At 44.5% G+C, this 14,097-nt stretch overlaps 1 long non-coding RNA gene across 1 annotated transcript in view; it reads left to right on the forward strand.

Annotated features, from left to right (window-relative positions):
* Positions 1–547: 547 nt before the first annotated feature.
* Positions 548–14,097, forward strand: part of LOC132428660 (uncharacterized) — a 192,027-nt gene continuing 178,477 nt past the window's right edge. The window contains exons 1-2 of the long non-coding RNA XR_009520176.1: positions 548–847; positions 1,181–1,325. This is a non-coding gene — a long non-coding RNA (uncharacterized lncRNA). The remainder of the gene's footprint in view (positions 848–1,180; positions 1,326–14,097) is intronic.

Here is a 14,097-nt window from a genome sequence, read left to right on the forward strand (position 1 = left end):
ACAGCAATTACATGCTCCAACTCGATGCAGCTGTAATTTTTGCTTACACCCTACTGGCCACAACAAGCCGTAGGAGCCACGCACCCACCAAAAGGCATACCTTCGAGGTCAGAGGGCGCTGCGAGCTCAGCGCTGAGTCCTTCACCCGCTGTCCCGCATCGCGCTCACGCACCACGTGGAGAAGCGCTGGAGGCCCCACCGAGTGTTCAGCCCGCAGTACTTCTGCCGCCAGGCCACCGACTCCCGCATCCCTGCGCACCGCCTTGACCAGCTCCCGCGGCCCGCCGCCATCAAAAGCCTCGCCGAGTCCTTCTCCGTGGCCAGCGGCGTTCATGACGCACGGGCGCGCCTACTCGCGGGCCAGTGGGAACGGGGACGGCGGCAGCAAGGGCGGCAGCCTCCAAAACGTCCGAGCCGACCCGGCCCCGCCCCGAGCACGCCCTATCCCCGCCCCCCATCCAGGCCACGCTCCTTTCCAGAGGGCTCGCGCTGGGGGCCGCTCCCGGCCCGGCGCTGAGGCCGGCTCTGGATGCGGGGAAGACTTTGGCCACAGAGCCCCTCCTGCGAAGCGTGGGGACGCACCTCGGTGGCCGCAGCCAGAGTGATGTCCACGGAAGGACAGTGGGCCGCGTGGGGTACTGCGGCGGTCTTGGCAGGACAAGGGCGGACCCCGTGGTGCGTGAAAAGCCGTCCGGGGGTGCTCTGCCTGGCCCGAGCCCCCGGCCTCTCGGGAGCCGTCCCTGGGTAGCTGAGAGGCCTGGCTCCCTTTTAATTTGTAACCGAAGACTTTTCACCCCTTTGGTGCACTTCTCTGGGGCCATCCGGGAAGCCTCCAGACGGCCAAGCGGTGAGCCGACATCAACTGTGGGGACGAACTTGAGCCCTTTGGAGAGGGAGGGAGTTTAAGGCAAAGATGGGAGAGAATTCGCCTTCAGAGTTGACTCTCTCACCGTGTTGGTTTTGTTTTGTTTTATTTGTATCTCATTTTAAGCTTAAGCAAACACAATTTCGGTGATGGATTGGGAAAGAGAAGTTTCAAGGCTGAGTGCTAAGTTTTGGCCTGCTCACCTGAGTGAATTAAGCTGTTTATTGCTAAGTAGAATATTAGTGGTAACAGCTGGGTTAGAGACGAGAATCGAGAGGTTTCCTTTTTTTTGACATGTTAATTGTCAATGCCTAGGTTTACCAGACTGAAGCCCAGGGGAAAGATTTAGGAGTCATCACCTTAGAGATGATGTGTATCTCCGCGAAATCACCACGAGACCTTCTAAGAAGTGGGTTTCGTAGAGAACTTAAGAAGTCAAAGGACTGAACCCTTGAGTAATGTGAGTAAACGGTGTGTTTTATTATTTTTTAATCTTGGAGACTAACAATGCATTGGTATTATGATGGGAAATTGGTGAAGCAGGGAAGATGTGGAGTGACTGCAGGAGCAAATTCCTCAAGAGGGAGAGAGGAATTAGGACACAGTGAACGCAGACTCACTCTGAAAAGCATAAAGTACTAATTCAGGGAAGTTCTATTAGTAAACTGTGTCCTCTAGAAAGAAAAACTCAGTTCTGACTTTAAATTGTCAATGATAAATGCTAAGGGGGAAAAAAACCCCATAGAAGTGCATTAAAAAAGCTGAGCGATGGCTTAAGCTTTCTACAGCTTGAGAGGCATAGCACCAACACCATATAATTTAGGTTAGGAGGTCCAGCTGATTTAGAGAACCTAAAATCACACCAAAAGAGTGCAGACTTCATTGGTAATGTTCTTGTAAGGTTCTCCTGCCTGCTTCAAATTAAAAACTCTCCCAAGACTTCCTTCAGTTACAAAACAAAAAAATATGCTCTCATCAATATGCATAATTTTACATATTATATTCTGTACTGTATTATAGTATGAAGATGATCAGCTTGTCTCTTGGAAAGTTGTGGTAACCGCCTTTTAGTAGTGCTGTCCTGGGGTTTCGAGAGAGCCCCTCTGGTTCCTGGGCTATTGCTCTCCTCCCACATACCTACAATTCTATACAAATGGGACTGTGCTCACCCTCCATACCCCATTTCACTCTCGACCCTACTGCTCTATGGTATCAGCCTTTACTACTTCTGAAAATGTTGTCATTCCAGTGCCAGTAATGACCACTGCATTCATCTGGTAAGGCTGTCATAGCAAAATGCCACAGGCTGGGTGGCTCAAACAACAGAAATTTATTTCTCACAGTTCTGGAGGCTGGAAGTCCAAGATCAAAGTGTCAGCAGGGTTGGCTTCTCCTGAGGCCTCTCTCCTTGGCTTGAGGATGGCTGCCTTCTCTCTGTGTCCTCCCGTGGCTTTTCCTCTGTAAGGTTGCAACCTTGGTGTCTCTCTCTCTTTTTACGGGGACACCAGTCCTATTGAATTAGCTCCCCCCACCGCCACGAGCTTATTTAACCTAGGTTACCTCTGTAAAGGTCCTTTCTCCAAATACAGCCACATCAGGGGTTAGGCCTTTGATGCATGAATCTTAGGGCCACAGCATTTCGTAACAACTATCTTTCTAGTAAACTTGATGGCAATTCTGGCTTTACTTGAATAATGTGGTTTACTTCATGCTTTTGACAGTTCCCTCCTTAAAAAGATTTTTGCTTAATCTCCCTTATTTTCCATGACACTACTCTTTCTTGTTTCTGCCTATTGCATTTATTTTATTGGCCACTCCTACGTTGGTTTCCATCCAAATTCTTCTTCCCACATCTTCCCCTAATTGTTCTTAATCTCTAGGCTTTGTCCTGAACCCTCTTCTTAACTCACTTAAAATGATTTCACTAAGGGGTATTAATCATGCCATAGCTCAAACATGATATGCTTACTACTGACGCATCCTTTTACAACTCTAGTCCAGACCCTCTCTTGAGGTTTGGAATCATGTGTGTTCACTTTCTATTGAACATCCTGGAATTTATTGAACATCTCTGACTAAGATAGATGCATGAGCTCAAAAAGCAATAGGCACTCAATACATATTTGTTGAGCTCATTCAGAACACTCATTCATTCAGCAATATTTGTTGATCACCTACTAAATAGCAGACACTGTTGTAGGTGGTTGGAATACATCAGCGAACAGAAGAGACCAAGGTCCTTGTCTGCAAGGAGATTCCATCATAGCAGATTACTGGCAATGACAAATAAATGCTAAATAAATTATACAGTATGGTGGATGATGTTAAGTAGTTAGATTAAAGAAAAAGTAGACCAGGGTAGGAGGGATCAGGGATGGGTCAAGGAGCGGGTTGAAGAATTAAATTAGGTGGTCAGGTGAACCTCATTGAAAAAGAGCGATTTAAACAGGTTTGAAGAAGGTAAGTGAATAAATACAGTTTACGAAAGGCATCTCAAATATAATACGTCCAAAACTCCACTGAATAAGTCTCTTCCCTAGAATTCTCAGTGTGGTTGCCATTCATTCTTCTACTAGAGTGATCATATAAATCTATCTGCCAAACTAGGACACAATGGAGAATAAAGGATGGTACTACAGGCATTAACCAGCACATCCCCAGACAAACTTGGGTGTATGGATGCATGGATGTATTGATGCCTAGCTGTCACCCCAGGCAGAAACATATGTCATTCTTGTCTTCTCTCACTCCCTCGTCCCTCCCTTCCCCCTTATCTTCTCCGAGTAGATGATCAAGTTCTTTTGATATTACCCAGAATATATCTCTTCTATTTCTAATACTGCTGTCTTAATTCCAGATATCTCAGGATCTCTGACTAGCATAGAGACAGGAGCTCAAAAATGTTCTAACTCTGAGTCTGTTCCTCCTCAAATCCCTTCCCTAGATCTCAGACGGACTCTTCCTAAACACTCTAATCCTGACACTCTCATTTAAAAAATGAGGAGTGAGGGAGTTCCGTGTCAGCCCAGTGGTTAGGACTCCACACTTTCACTGCCGAGGGCGTGGCTTTAATCCCTGGTCAGAGAACTAGGATCCCTGCAAACCGCATGGCGTGGCCAAAAACAAAGTGAAAGGTTTGGGTAGAAAGCACGTAAAGCACATACAGAGGCTGACAAGGCCCTTGCTGGTCCCAGGCCCCCTCCTCTGTTGCCCATCTCCTACTCATGACTTGTATGTAGGCCAGCCCTGTCTGAGTGCCTGTTACAATCTAGCCCTGCCAAATGCCTTCCCTGTAAGGTAAGAACATGGGGCTATCAAGCAGTTTATCTTCAAAACCCACAGTTTGTGTAATTTTAAGTCTAAAACTCGGTGTCTCACAAAGATTAAATGCCCCTTATTGCCCTTAAGTTGTGGGGAATTAAAAATATATCAGATCTCTCTCTAGCTCCTATTTCAGCTCAAATGAATCCAATTAGGTTTCACTGCAAACTATGAAATACGCTAGGCCTATTTCCTCTTTAAATTGATTATAAATGTTGATGCTCTTCAGTATAAGTGCAAATTAATCTAGGGAATTCCATGAAATTTTATTTCTTAATTAAGCAGGTTAGACTAAATTACTTAACTGCAGTGACTACGCTGGCTCCTAAGGTTGTTCAAGGTCAGACACATGTCATCAAATGTAACACAATGATTTTCCGCTTGACACAGACGTTTTCGTCAAACTCATTTCATTGCTTTGGGCTGGAGAGGAGAGGTTGCAGTCTTGAGCCGGGTGATCTCTAGAGACTGGGACCAGGATTATAGGAGGCAACACCAGGTGATGACACTCAGGCCAATTGAAGGAGTTTCTGGAAAATAGAAATGTGGCTTCCATTTAACTAAGAAAAGAACTGGGGCCTTAGACGGTCCAGAAATTAAACTTTCTACTGATATACATCTGGCAATGCTTCAGTGAGCGCAATCCATTTGGTCAGCCAGATGGACCAGTCCTAGCAGCTTTTCAGTCTCATGCACAAAGCACTTCAGCCTGGGGAAGAAAAAAAATCCCCAAACAAAAATATAAATAGAGAAGACCCTAGCATTGTGGCTAAACAATGGGGAAGACTCTTATAAATGAGGTTTCCACAACACTGTGCATTTCAGACATGACAGCTGTTACCTTTTTTCTTTCTTGATTTTTAATAGCTTATTTATCATGGGTGAAGGATGCGATTACTTATCGGAGGCTCCATGCTCTTGGCAGAAAACCTTTACAATGCTCAGTTACTCTCTCCCGGAGGAAAGAAGGCAATTGCTAGCCTCTTTCTGAGAAAATATACTAAATAATACCAACAAAGAACAGTGATAAGAATCTAAACTGAAAAAGATCTTTTGAAAATGCAAACTTCAATATTATGGACTATCAAAGGAACTCCAGCTAAAAGGATGGGCTCACCAAAGAGATTCTCTTTTTCTCATTTAGGAAGCCTTACTCTTTTCTCATTTTCTAACACCATGAATCTAATTCAAGTTCGCCATTAGCTTGAATGAGAATTATCTTCTGTCACTCAAACTATGTGTCTGCGCTGAAGTTCATTGATCATCCTTCAGCTGAACTGCCATGGCTACTCAATAACCATGGCCCATTTCCTACTCCTGAAGTCAAATGCTTAGATGTGACAGCATGCCGTGCACTGAGGAGTCTATGTATGTTTCCTCCTTCCTCGCCCAGAGTTTGCTGAGAGAAGAATAGAGACATAGAAATCCATTCCAAGCAGCCATCCCAATTTATGCCATTTGTAATTATGTACTTCTGAAGTTACTCTTAATAAACATTTTAACTCACTAATCAATAGGTTACTTGGGGGGAGTTAGAGAGTGTAAAGTAAATGAAAAATGTCAATGTCTTTTACTTATTGAACTTTTTATCAAATACGTTTCTTTTTGTCTTTAGATAAATACATCCTGCTAAAACTTAAAATACGGTCCTCCCTTCCCTCTCTTTCCCCCTCTTCTTTCTAGCAAAGATTTACTTAGCTCTCACTCTGTGCCAGGTAACACACTGAGAGATCTGTGTGCATTATCAAGAAAATAAAGCATTTTTGGTGAATTCCAGATTTATACACAAGCTGCCTACATTAGCTAATCTTCAAGTTTCCTCCATTATTTGCATGTTGATGAGATGTCAAGTTCCAGATCAAATATCGCGAATGAAAGTTCCCAGGTGGAGTAGCCCATTTTACATTTTGGTTTTAGTGGGGTTCTTTTGTGGTGTTTGGGTGTTTTTTGTGGTGTTCTGGCTTGTTTAGTGGACTAGATTCCTTAACCCAATCTCAACTCCTCATTCAAAAATATTGGGAATTTTCTTTCTTTATTTCAAGTGAAGAGTAATATGATTTTCTGTCCATTTATACCAGCTACTTTTCAGAATCAGTCCGTTCTTTCATGTTTTTCTATCACTTCTGCATCCAGTCCTTTGCCACGACTGACCTAAGTTCATGATAAAATCCTTAGAATTATGGCATGCTAAAGTCTTTTTGGAGAGTCACTTTCAATGTTTTCCACCATGATGTGAGATTTTTACGTTTCTTATGTTGCTTTCTTGTACTGTCTTAGAGAAACAAATCCAGAATGCTGTGATTGGAATTCTTCAGGTTTGGGTCTTGTCAACTATCCCATAGCTGATATGTTCAGGGAAAACGAGGAATCTTGCAACCGTCAAGCCCTCAGCGCATTTTTCAAAGTGGACCTAATTTGACCTTATCCCTTTATCCAGTACTTTGCTTTCTCAAAGCCTTCATGCTGTTATTCATCCTTTTGTTGGCCAAAGCAAAGCCAATTTAAAAAATCAAGTATATGGTCTAAAGCATTTTGACAAACATATACATTTGTATAACATTCACCACTACAATCAAGATGTAGAACATTTTCATCACCCCCAAAATCTCCCTGTGTCTCTTAAGGTCAGTTCCCCAACCACTCCACATCCTGCCCTCAGGCAGCCGTTGATCTGCTCTCTGTCTCTATAGATTAGTTTGGCTATAAAACTACAGTTCTAGACTATTATACAAATTGAACCACACACACTGTGTTCTTTTGTGTCAGGCTTCTTTCACTCATCATATTGTTTTAAAGATTCATCCACATTCTTGCATGTATTGGTAGTTCATTTTAGTGCTACTAATTTCCATCTTATGGATCTACCACAATGTTTTTACACGTTCACTTGTTAAGGGACATATGGGTTGTTTCTGTTTTTTCTGTTTTGTTTTGCTACTCAAGTAAAGCTGCTATAAACTCACCTGTACAGACTTTGTGTGGATATATCAGGGCTCTTCTGCAAGGAGAGATATTAAAGATATATTCAAGGGCCAAAGTTTAAATGCCAAAGGGAGGAAATAGGTAATATAAATGAAAGAAGCAGAATAATGTAAGAGAAAAGGGGGTGAGGACTGTAGCGATTTGCCACAGATCCAATGTTTAATTCTGTTTCATAATGAAACAATGTTAAGAAAACTGCAGTGATAATGTACCACAGCATCAAAAGAAAAGGTCAGCTCCTATAGGTCAGCTCCTTCCTTGGATCAGGTAACAAACAGCCCTTTTAAGACTTTTTCCTTGCCACAGGCTAAAGTATCATTAAGAATGCATTGTTAAGAAAAATTTAGTTTTAGACAGTCTTGGGTTTGAATTCATAATCTATACATGCTAACTGCATGACCTTAATCAAGCTTCTCCAAATATCTGAACCTTTGTTTTTTATTAGCAAAATGGGGATAATAGTGTTACCCATTTTATAGAATGGAGGTAAAGCATAAAAAAATTAAAGCGTATCTGGAATTAGCCTAAATATTCTTTCTCTCACTTTGGCATAAGCTACAACTTGATTGTCTTCCACATGTCAGGCCCTGTGTGATGTACAGTACTCCATCATCTCTTTTTTTTTAAATTAATTATTTAATTTTGGCTGTGTTGGGTCTGTTGCTGCGCGTGGGCTTTCTTTAGTTGCGGTGAGCAGGGGCTACTCTTCGTCGCCGTGCGCGGGCTTCTCATTGCAGTGGCTTCTCTTGTTGCAGAGCACGGGCTCTAGAGCACAGGCTCAGTAGTTGTGGCACACGGGCTTAGTTGCTCTGCAGCATGTGGGATCTTCCCAGACCAGGGCTCGAACCTGTGTCCCCTGCATTGGCAAGTGGATTCTTAACCTCTGCACCACTCGGGAAGTCCCTCATCATCTCGTTTTATTAAATCTTCACCTCATTAGCTAGACAAGAAACTGAGGTTGAGTGAGGTTGAAGCCATGTGATGAAAGCAGAAAACGAGAACCACTAGCTGTGACTGGAATTTGCTTCCTCGAAGCATGAGTCAATAGCTGACAGGTTTCATTGACTGGGGTCCACCTCTACATTTGCAAAAGGCTGGAGCTCACTTCTTTGCAACCATGTCACTTATGCTACTCGTCCATAACCTGCAGGTCTGATGTCCTCATAACAAGTTGGAGGCCAGGCTTTTCTGAGAGCTTGTCTTTGGCCAACTGTAACCATATTGTCAAAAATATGTGTCTGCCACTGGACTGGGAGCTCCATTCTGAGGACCTGGCAGAGGGCCTCGAACACTGGAGTCAGATCATTTTATGGAGCACAACTTGAACATAGTTTTCCTTCCATTGAATTCAGGAACCAGAATCTTTAGATAAAGAACAAGTGTTTACCTCTTAACACCATCGTGCATGTTACTTTGATCTTTGTGTCATCTTTAATAGCTGAGACAACCACTTAGGTGGTCTCAGTTGGCCTTATGACCAATTATGTATCTCTCTGGGTATAACATCGAGCCATCTATTTTTAAAATGATGTCACTCCACCTCACTGGATCCCTGTTGTTTCTTTGTTTATAAAATGAAGGTATGGACTAGATGCTCTATAAGATCCTTCACATCGTTAACTTCTCTATGATTCAAATAACACCCCCTGGTTCCTGTCCCAGTTCTAATAATTTTGGGGTAACCTGGCATTTTTCTGGGATCAGGTTCCTATAGTGCAGTGGCTCTTCAGACCAGAAACATCAGCAACAACTGGTCCACTGAGTCTCAGAACCACCCCTGCTGAAAGGGGGACCAGCACCCCTCTCCATCTAGTCTGAGTCTTTCCTCAAACATCCAACGCTGGCTCCGACTCCACAGCACCTGCCCGCTGACACCTCCCTGCATTCTGCAGAGGGGAGACAGCCTGGAGAGTGGCTGGAGGAGGTTATGGAGGGGACGTGACCTCCAGTTGACCTGCGAGCTGGACCCGGGCAATCAGAGGTTCCTCATCCCCTCTCCTGTCCTTAGAAGGCACGTTCTGCCCACCATCCCCACATTTGGAAGGAGCCTTGAGAGAGCAATGGATGTTGAGACCATGGATGGCATACATGGCGGAACCCACTTAAGGCCTCTATATCAACTTTTAAATTTCTGGCAGGCAGGTATGGAGATCTCCTGGTCTCACAGCTGCCCAAGACATGCCTCATATGTAAGTTCTCTGGCATATTAATCCTGCCACCTACCTATCTGGAGTGGTCTGCCCCTTTCTTCTGTCTCTTCTTACCCCTGTATGGGGGGCGGGGAGGCCACTTTCAGATTTCACCTGGGCAACCCCTGAGGTTGCAAACCAGCTAGGGTTCTTCAAATTCCACTCCCCCTGCCCTGATGACCCAACATAACATCTTTGTTGGCTTCATTAATGAGTTACGAGGATAATTTCACTTTCCTTAGAAACACATGGCATCCTTCCAAAACTGAGTTTCAGTTTATGAGCAAAGGCTATAAAATGGCTTCTTCCTGGCTGAGGGAGGAAAGGAAAGTGATAGTTGTATGTGTATGTGTGTGGTTGAGGATCAGATCAGGGACTGGCAGTCAAGAAGAGCTTCTGCCTGCGCATCATACCCATGAAAGGGCTTGAACTTAGACTCTTGTTGTAATTTCTAAATTGAATTACGTGTAACCTCACAGCGGCGCACTTGAAAAATAGTCATTATTTCACTTGTGGTCCATATCTGGATTATATCAAGACTTTCTGTAGTGTATTGTGAATTATTTTATAAACAAATGCTGTACTTAACCTTATAGACAACATAATTGTGTTGCATTGGGTTTTCATAAAAGTAATTTGTCACTATATTAAATTCTTGTGCCCTAGTCTTGCAATTATTCAGGATAATGGCCTAAGAGCCTCAATATATCAACTTGCCCTGACCTCTCTCTCCCTTATGAGAAGCTCTGGGAAGATACTCAGTGTCTAGATGAGGTGTTAGGAGGGTCTAACATGAGGCCCCAAATGGATACAATGCAACCTATGCTAATAACTTCCCCTTAACATTGAACTCCGTGAAGCATTCAAAGTACTCCCTAATTTCATATCTTACCTAATTTATATCAAAAGTCAACAAACATTTATCAAGTGCTTACTGTGTGCCAGATACTGTATTAATACTGAGGACGCAAAGATGAAAAGAACAGCCAGTGTTCTCAAAATGCTTGCAGCCTACTGAGGGAAAAATCTTGAATCATGGGTACAATTCATCATACAAAACACTGTGAGGGAAGTACGTACATGATACAAAAATTCCTTTTAACTGGGGAGAAGAGAAAGTGTTCTGGGGAAGACACCCCCAGTAATGGTTATGAATGTGCTATACTACTTCCCAGCACAGGAACGACTGGGGCAGAGGCTAGAGTGTCTGAAATAAGAGTGTGATTATAAAGAGCTAAAGCAACTCTCTGGGTTTTGCTGTGGGCTAAAGGCAGTTTAAGGGGAGTGTGGGCAGGTGGGCCCCATCTCCTGCCCTCAGGCGTTCTTTAAATCTCTAAATCATTTGGTCTAGGTCTGTTGAGAGCTTTTTGCCTAAAAAATTCAGGATTCGGAAGACAGGGACTGGTGAGCTGCTCCCTCCAGGTCTGTCCGGGCACCCAGAAGCTGGCAAAACTGCTAAACAGCTAGGTTGCAGCCGGCCACCACCAGGCTCCAAGTGCTCCTCCCTGGAAAGTGTAGAAGACTGGAAGGATTTGAGGGAAAAAGAAAAGTTCTATGTTAGTGCAGAGAGATCCGTTTATCAGCAGAGAGTTATCAAGGTTAATGAGAAAAATTATCTCATCAGAACAATCCCCGGGTGGAGGCGCGTGCGGGAGCCGTCTCCCACTCTAATCTGCAAGCCTGGGGCCTCCCCGAGCAATACGATCCATCAAAGTCACTTCCTCTGCCTTCCCAGGGGAGCGAGCCCCCTCCTGCCACTGAGGAGGAAGCCGGTGGGAGGGTCCCGCAGATGGCCAGTGGGCGCAAGGGCGATGCCAGGTGTGCCTGGAAGTAGAAAAAGGAGCAGGGGACTGTACCCCAAACCTCCTTCTGGCTTTTAGGGAGCCAGGAACTGAGGACTGAGCAGGTGCCAAGGGAGGGAAGGAAACGTGTGCCCTACACACACACACACACACACATACACACACACACGCACGCACCAGCACACACACCACACCCTGTACTCACGTACACACGTAGTACACACAATATGGACATATGCCGTACACATGCACACTCAGTCACATCCACCACACACATCATGCAAGAACACTCCACACGGTGCACACACACACACACACACAGAGGCATGCTGTGTGTCCTGCTGTCATTTGTTTTCAATCTTTCATCCTTTATGGGAAATAACAACCGTTTAGTCAGATGCATTTTCATAAATGCTTGTCCTTATGGTTCCTTTGGCAGGAGCCTGCAGTTTCCACCTGCTGCCAGCCCTGGGGGTAGAGAGTTTTTTGTTTCGTTTGTTGCAGTTATTGTGGTGGTGTTGGTTTAGTTTTGCATCGTTCCAGGGAAGGCAGGAAGCAGCAGAGAAGTAGCTAGAAAGCCACAACATTTGCAGGTAGGCCGTTCAATATACAGTGCAGTTAGCCAGACTGTGGCTGGCTGGCTCAGGGTCCCGGGACTGCAGTAACTGCCCACTTCCAGTGCCTCCTTCCCATCATTGCCGTACTCCCTTTATGCGAAGGGCAAGCCTTCCACCAGCAGGGGGTGCTACTCTTCGATAAGACCCCCTTCTCTTGGCCACAGCTCCCTTGTTCCCGACACTTCAAATCTTTCCTCAAGCCACGTCCCCTTTGGGAAGCTTTCAGCCTTCACAGATCTTCCCTCTCCTCGGGCATTCTGTAATAAAGTTACGATAACTTTAGTAGTACTCCTCTGTAAAGCACAGTTTAGTCCATGATTTATATCAACTTGTATTCTCACTAGATTTCAAGGATGTCAGTCTCGACTTCTCCAGCCAGCTTGTAAGTGACTGCAGGGCATGATCAGTGTTTTAACACATTCTGGCATGCTCCCTCAGCTCTGAGCAAATGTGGGGAGCTGGGTTGTGATTCTTTTTTTTTTTTTTTTAAACCCACTTTTGTTTATTTATTTATTTTTGGCTGTGTTGGGTCTTCGTTTCTGTGTGAGGGCTTTCTCTAGTTGTGGCGAGCGGGCCTCTCACTGTCGCAGCCTCTCTTATTGCGGAGCACAGGCTCCAGATGTGCAGGCTCAGTAGTTGTGGCTCACGGGCCTAGTTGCTCCACGGCATGTGGGATCTTCCCAGACCAGGGCTCGAACCCGTGTCCCCTGCATTAGCGGGCAGATTCTCAACCACTGCGCCACCAGGGAAGCCCCTGAGTTGCGATTCTTATCTTAAGGCATGGCCAGTAGATTTTATATTCATTACATTTCTTTCTTTGACAGAGGCTTCATTTGAGAAACAACCTATTTTTCTGGATATTCTCTGTGTCTATCCATTGCTAAGAACATTTGAAGGCTTACAAATTGTTCTGCAAGCACAGAACCGCCTTTGACATAACTGCCAGCATTCTTCAGTGGTGAAGCCTTTGCCAGTGGGGAGACAGAGGGGATGATGTCTCAGAAACCATGACCCCTAGCACCTGGAGCCGACCCCATTTGATGACAAGCATGATCTCCTCACATTAGGTAGGCAGAGACACAGTTTCTAGGCATCTCACTGACGTTAACTCCCCAAAGATCCTATACACATTGGTTGGCCAGTATGATCAGAATATAGTGTGATTTATCCATTCATCAGATATTTATTGATTACTTATCAGTTATGCTCTACACTCTGGGCAAGGCACTGGAGGTATGCCTCTGAACAAGCCAATTATAAGACTTGTACTCCAGGGTTACAAATGGTGGTCAGTACCATGAAGGAACTGGAGAATTATGATGACAGAGGAGCTGGAGAGGGAGAGTGGGGCAGGTGTAGCGAGAACTCATCTAGATGGAGTAAGCGGAGAAGGTGAGGACGTTTAGACTAAGACCCTCAGGGGGAGAAGCAGCAGATTTCAGAGCGTAGGGGAAGAGGTCGTTTGTCACGTGGAACGGTTGGTTTGGTTCAGCTCTAACCACGCCTGATTCAGGGCAGCTGCCTCAACAATGAGAGTCCCAGGTCCCAATGATAATAGCTACCTGGTATTTATTGTTCAGTTACAAAATGCCATCCTTACAGGATTGCTCCAGGTAAGCTTATTGCAAGTGAGGAAATGGAGACTCAAAGAGGTAAAGAGAGGGAGTGCATATCCAGCCTGATCTAACGGCCTCCAGAGTGAGTGCCTCTCCCCTCCTTTTCACCATGGTAATGGTAGGTAAGAGAGAGCGTGACCCAGAGCCGCCTAACTCTAGGATCTGAAAAGCTGTTCAGAGAGTGTGTTCTGTTGATGGCCTGTCTGCAAATCAAATCTGAAATAAATTACAGCTGTTTTACTTGTAAAATTTTTCTTGTAAATACCATAAAGTACATTTAGGAGTAGCGAAGAGTCAAAGAATTAAGCAAATAATCCAAAAAGGATAACAATGGCTACCTTGAAGCTTCCTGATCTATATTATATGTTAACATTCACTGGCCCCTGCCTGTATAGACGATAGGCAACCATTATTGACTCTAATTTTTCCTTCTTTCATTCCACAGACACTTTTTGAGCACCTGTTGTATGGCAGACACTGTGGTAGTAGCTCAGGATACGGATAAATATCATGCTCTGTCCTAGATTTACATACAATACTTTGAGAACAAAGAGAAGAAACAATTATAATACAGTGTGGGAAGTGCTGTGATTGAGGGACACAGGGGCATAGAACACAGCCTGGGAGGAGGCACTGTTAGGATTTCAGCAAATGCTCCTTGAAGGAGGTGATTTCTGAACTGAGTCCCTAAAACCTTAGTAGGAG

The sequence above is a fragment of the Delphinus delphis genome, chromosome 7, assembly GCF_949987515.2.
Source record: "Delphinus delphis chromosome 7, mDelDel1.2, whole genome shotgun sequence".
Lineage (NCBI taxonomy): Eukaryota > Metazoa > Chordata > Mammalia > Artiodactyla > Delphinidae > Delphinus > Delphinus delphis.